The following is a 6,593-nucleotide window of genomic DNA, read 5'->3' on the forward strand; positions in this document are numbered from 1 at the left end:
GACCCAGGAGGCTGTTTTGCATCAAGGCTTTGAATTCTAGTACTGAGTTCATCTTGTATGCTTGAAAAAAGGTGGGCTAAGGGCTGAAGAGTACTCCAGTTCAGATGCTGATGTTTCTTTCCTCCAAAAAAAACACAGTCAATATTTGGGATTAAAGGGAAAGCTGGGAAAGTCCTGTTGTAGAGTAAAAAAATTCCAGAATCTCCTTGCATCGTGGTGTCCCTGGTTAGTACATTTTCATAGATGTAAACAAAACAAGTAACTTTCCCAGGCTCTCGCAACTTCTATCTTCAAGAGTATAGTTTACAGGCTGGCTTGAGGCATGCTATCTGCTTTTTGGGAAAGAGCCCATTCTTTCTGCCTGCAACTATTATGTTGAATCTTGCTGCCTCCCTTTGGGTCATCACACCTCCTGTACAGATAGGCAGTGAATGAGAAGAGTCAGGCTCTTAACAGAGGTCAGGATCCTAAGTCATGTCAATAACATTAGGTTAATATCCTCTGGCTTGATGCACCCAGTGCCTTCTGCATTACAAAGTCCATTTTTTTCTATTTGTTTAAAAATGGAAATTCACTGTCCCCAAATGACCAGTTTGGATCAATACTGCAAATTAAGCCTGTAATTCTTGACTTGGAATGCAGCAGGCTTTCAATAAATATACAGAGGAAAAGAGGCATTCCATGCACAATGGCTGCTACTGAAAACCCTGCTTTCCCCATTTGGCCAGAAGATCATTTTTCCTGGCTCCAAGAAAAAAGAAGTATGTTAAATATATTGTGAGAATGTAGATTTCGTTTTATTCTTGATTATATGCACTAGAGAGAGAGCACTTTTCCCTTCTTGATTATTTGTTTCTTGGGAGAAAAATCCATTGTTAGATTCCCCTCTTTTTTAATCTGAGAATTTTTTTTTGAAGGGGGGGGGAGACAAACAAATCAGAGAATGCATCAGAACAGAAATTAATTGCCAATATTCTACTTAGTTCTGCATCAGTAACTATCATTGCATCCGCACTGCAGAAATAATCTGGTTTCACACCACTTTAACTGCCATGGCTCCACGCTATGAAATTCTGGGAATTGTAGTTCGTAGCTCTGCTCCGGTGACTACCACAAACTACAATTCCCAGAATTTAATTGCAAGGAAACATGGCAGTTAAGTAGTGTCAAGCGGGATTATTTCTAGAGTGTGAATGTAGCCTTTGTGAAATCTCCTGGCCAGACCCCCTCCCCAACCCACTTTAACAACCAACAACCAGAATGGGGCAAAGGAGGTCTATTTGTCTACCAATCTGGGGCTCAAAGGAGGATGTTTCCAACCCACTACCATCAGTGAGTGAAGTTCTGACAAGTAATTGCAACTGGTGTCCCACTTCTGATTGTTGGCAGCCTCATATACTGATGGGAATGGTTTGGAAACATCCTTCTACCTGTTTGGAACCTTTGCCTGACCCAGCAGCTGCTGGCTGATAAAGTAGGCAGAGGAGGATTTATTAAGACTTTACCACACACAGCTTTTAAACCGCGATTAGCGCAGGAAAAAGAAGCCTTAGTGATAATTACTAACCCATAGCTGCTGTGTCTCTGAAGCATGGTTAGGGCATCCCTTTTCACAGACAGAGAAAACCCATCAATGAGCTTGCAATTACACTAATCCCCACTGCTGAAAAATTGCAATATTGGTAGTGATAAGGTGTCAGTATCTCCTTCTCTCCCACTGTCTCCCCTCCCTGTTGCTATTCCCAAGCAGGTTGATGGCCTTCATTTTATTTTATTTCTATTTCTTTCTTTTTTTTTTAAAAAAAACACCCAAACCTTAAATTGCAGTAGCAGAGCTCTGGGTTGCATAAAAAAGTGAAAGTGGAAATAAATAAAAATAAAAGCCAAAAGGCATGCTAGATAAGGTGTAGGGCAGGGAGAGCAGGTTAAGGGAGAGTCAGGAAGAGAGTGTGATGGCAGAAGCAACTCCAGCTGTGTGACTTGAGAAGATGTACAACAATAGCTTCCGCAAACAAGTATAATTTTGTTTTCTTTAACAAGCTCAACTGTGGCAAGAATGAGGCTGGTGTGGTAATGTCCATAGTCATACTTCATAGGGAGCAGTTGTTGATGTTGTTGTTGTGCATTTTCATGTCATTTCCTACTTATGGTGATCTTAAAGAGAACCTGTCATGTTTTCTTGGCAAGACTTATTCAGAGGAGGATTGTCATTGCCATCTCCTGAGGCTGAGAGAGTGTGACTTGCCCAAGGTTACCCAGTGGGTTTCATGGCCAAGCTGGAATTGAAACCTGCTCTCCAGAGGCATAGTCCAACACAAAGGAGTTTATCGCATGGCTTAAAAACCTGACTTACCCCTGCCGTGTTGAAGTCTCTTTTGGGATAAAGTCAGATACTGTATTCACACACACAAAATGCCGCCAGTGCTGCCATCCGGCTACCATGCAACTAGAAGTCACACTCAGCTAGCCCCTTTTCAAAACCGGGAAGCTCCTAGCTTTGCAAATTGGCTGTCTGAGCAGGGCCTCTAGGTAGATGTTAGCCAGGATTCAGCCAAGTGGCGGCATTGGCAGCATTTTGCATGTGATAATACCCAACCTTATCCTGAAAGAGACTTCAACATAGCAGGGATAAATCAGGGGTTTTAAGCCATGCGATAAACTCCTCAAACTACTATTCCATGCTCACTCCCTGAATGTAGGTTATGAATCCGTAACTAATACAGAATGTCAGCTTTCATGTGTAAAAATCCAACATTCTGCCATATATCCAAGTTTTCTGTTCACATTTTGAATCAGTTTCAAATTTGAATTCAGTTTTTTACTCATATCCCCCCTCCCCACAAAACCACATTTCTCTTATTTTATCTTGTTGATAGCTTGTGTTTATTTTTAAGCACATCCCATGTATGAAATGGCAGAACATATCAGCAGTAAATCTAGACATATATTAAAATACCATGACACACCAATTATCAAGTAAGTAAGGGGATGCATTTTGTTTGGTTCACATTTTGATTTTAAAAAAACTAATCATTATGAAAATGGGAATGCCATCTTTAATATTTGAATTTCTCAAGAACTGCTGATGGTATTGTCTAATTACAAAATGTGTACAAAAAGGGGGATGGGTTAAGGTAAAATGTGCAACAAGTGTGTATGATAGTGAGAAAATGCAAAAATACATTATGTTAAGGAATGCCCCCCCCACCATATGTATTAGGAGAAATATGAACAAAAACAGAACGTTTAAAAATAATTGTAAACTATTGAGCAGAATGAACTGGATAGTGGGAAATGGGAAATGGAGAGAAGTCAACATTAGCAGATTAATCCATTGAAACTTTCACATACTGTCAGATGTAAATGACTGAGATTAAATATCATTTAATTTAAATTGAATATTAACTCCAAATATATTTGGAGGTCACATAGAATTATCAGTCTATTGGCAAATATTCATTAAATGGTTCACTGTTAAATTAATAGAGGGGATTTGGGGGAAGGAATTAGATTCCATTATATTAATGTATATTCAAACAAAGGTAAAACGTAGGGATGTCTACTGAATTACATGTTCGTGAATTCCAATATGAACTGATCTCATCAACAATTTTCACATTAATGTGGAGACTGGAATGCATCTATGTGATGGAATCAAATATAGTTGAATCCAGTGAATATTGTTTATTCCAGATGTTGCAACACAGCTCAACAAAGCTCAACACCCCCCTCCATTAAAATTGTCATAAAAGATGAATGATGAGATATTTAGAAATGCTTATTTTGAACAGAAACATATTTGGAACAAAATGTTTATTTTGAGATAAAATATGTTGAAAAATGCATGTTCCTCTACAGCATCTTTTTTCTCTTTAAAACTGCAGATTAATATGGAATCCCATTCCCTCTTTATCTGGCAGAGACAGTTCCAGTTACTCCTCATTCATTCCACTTTTCAGGTACTTTTGCAATGTCCCTGTCTCTTCCTCCTTCCTTCTCTCTTTATCTTCAGCTTACTTCAATTGATGCAAAATTAGTGCAAAGCCCAGGGATAGTTTGTACTCAGCTAAACAGAGGGGAAAGGAAAGGAGGGCAGAAAGTTGCCCAGTCCAGTAGGCTCTGGCCAAAGCAAACTGCTGCAGCCTTTCCTAAATTGTGTGTACTTTCTCAATAATACCTTTTGCCATCTTGACCAAACACTGATGTCCCTTGTCTACACATGCTCTCATTTTCACCTCTGAGAAATCTTGGCGGGTATGAGAGGATGGCACAGATCTATGAGTGAACACATACCAAACTGACACAGAGCAGAAGCAGACTGATTTTCCACACACATTGTTAATAACAGAGTAAAAGGTAATATGGGAAGCAATCTTCACCGACGTTGTCCTTCCAGCCAGCAGCCTAAATATATTGGCCAGAAGTGGCATCCACATTTACTTTTACACATTTACACATCTAACAGAGGAAAACATTCTCTTCACAGTGACTGTGATAATGATATAACTGCTTATACAAAGAAGAGAGTGGCAGAAAGAATGTTTATTCTGCTTTCCCAGCCAATACAGCTCGATATAGACTTGTCAAGTCTAACATAGACTTGACAAGTCAATGCCAGCCATATTTTTTCCCCTCTGTCTACTCATTTGGAGTAGCTAAGATTTATGGCCAAATCTCAAAACAATGAGGATTTCTTCAGAAGGACTTTCCCCCTTTCTCTTGTGCTTGTTTCTGCAGCAGTGTATTTCCTCTTTATGCTTTGAATATCTACCAAACCCTAGAAAGAGCTACAATTTAATGCAGATTTCAGGGTCTGGACCCAGAAGTTAGAAAGTGGATACCTGCAAGAGAAATGCGCGTTACAGAGCGCCCAAGAAGGGCGCTCTGCCGCCGCCTCCGCTTGCTACGTCCGGGAACCGCAGCAGCCAAACCACGCGGTTCCCGGGCGCAACAAGAAAGAAGCACCAAAATGGCGCTTCTTTCTGGGCCCTGGAAGTGGCGGTGCGAGGCGCTAGTCACGCACTCGCGGCATCAAATCCGCCGCGCGCGTCCAGACGCTATGTGTCCGCGATGTCAAAATGGCAGCCCCATGGGGACGGGCGCCGCCATTTTGTATAGACTCGGTCCGTATTAGGGTTGAGGGGTGTCCGGAAGGGATGCCCCTTCTCAACCCTAACACGCCCCTTCCTCACCTTAATACGCCCCTTCGGCGCATCTGTAACGCACCATAGTGTATTTTTTTCCTTGATGCAATGCACCTAAAAATGATGCCAGGTATTCTAACTACACACTTGATCTTAGCCAAAAGGCCAAAAAGCAATATCATTCTAACACATTTTTGAAAGCATGGGGGCAGGACTAGTGCTTCCTAACTTGGGGCAGTTCTTACCTAACATTATAATTTAAAATATATTTAAAAAAACATCTTGGACCACTTCACAAAAGTGTATTTGTGGATAACCAACCACTTTTTGTCCCCTGAAGCTTATACTACTACTCCTTTGTTGGGAATCATAGGCCCCATACAGACAGGCCAAAATAAAGCTGCTTCGGGTCACTTTGGAGGTATGCCGTTTAAATGATGCATGTGTCCTAAGAGTCCAGAAGCTGCACCAAATCTGTGCTCCAGTCTTTAGGACTGGAGTGTGGCTTTGACATGGCTTCTGGACTCTTAGGATGCATGCATCATTTAAATAGCATACCTCCAAAGTGGCCCGAAACAGCTTTATTTTGGCCTGTCTGTATGGGTTCATAGAGTTGGAAGGAACTGCAAGGGCCATCTTGAGTAGGCAATCCTAATCAGGAGTGGGTCTTTCACAAAGCTAATGGGTCCTAATTGCCACTCAAGACCAAGACAATGTTCCTTAGAATATAACAACAACAACAACAACAACAACAACAAGCATTTCTATTTAGAGTTATATCTTTGCACTTTAGGATCTTGTTTAGTTCTTTCATAGCTGCCCTTACCATTCTTAGTCTCCTTCTGATTTCTTAACTACAGTCTCCGTTCTAGTCTATATTTGATCCAAGGTATGGGAACGCTTTTAACTATTTTGATTTTCTCATTGTCTAGGATGAATTCTTGTAGCATTTTTGTGGTTGTGGTCACTATTTCTGTTTTCTTAATGTTTAACATTAAACCTACATTGGTGCTTTCTTCCTTGACCTTCTTCAGTATAAATCACAGCGTATTCACATTTTCTATTTTGATAGTGATTTCTCAATGTTTTTCTAGTATCACAAGCTCTTCTTCGAAATTCCACACATAAAATGCCATTTGACATTGCAAAGACCTGGGAATTCTGCAGCAGATCTTTCCTTTGATCGTCTAAATTGACAAATAATGAGTAACAGGTTCTTTCAGTGATAGAATAAACAGCAAGTAAACATGTGCTAGATCCTCTGTGTGTTTCTGTTTGTGTGTGCTGTGTTGAGCCTGAGGAACTAAGAGGATGTTTTGTGGTTTCTAAAGTGAGCAAACATTGGGGTCACAGAAAATCATGGCCACCTGATTATTGTTTTTCACAAGGTGAGATTTTTCCCACAGGCTATGGGGGAAACTTTTGTCTGGAAGTAGCCCTGTCCACATT

The 6,593-nt window shown here is 40.5% G+C and overlaps 1 long non-coding RNA gene across 1 annotated transcript; it reads left to right on the forward strand.

Moving 5' to 3' along the window:
• Positions 1-665: 665 nt before the first annotated feature.
• LOC121930975 lies at positions 666-6,374 on the forward strand. The gene is made up of 3 exons (XR_006104045.1): positions 666-761; positions 3,885-3,959; positions 6,239-6,374. It is a non-coding gene; the product is annotated as an uncharacterized LOC121930975 (long non-coding RNA).
• The last annotated feature ends 219 nt before the right edge of the window (positions 6,375-6,593 follow it).

Source organism: Sceloporus undulatus, chromosome 5, assembly GCF_019175285.1.
Source record: "Sceloporus undulatus isolate JIND9_A2432 ecotype Alabama chromosome 5, SceUnd_v1.1, whole genome shotgun sequence".
In the NCBI taxonomy this organism is placed as follows: Eukaryota; Metazoa; Chordata; class Lepidosauria; order Squamata; family Phrynosomatidae; genus Sceloporus; species Sceloporus undulatus.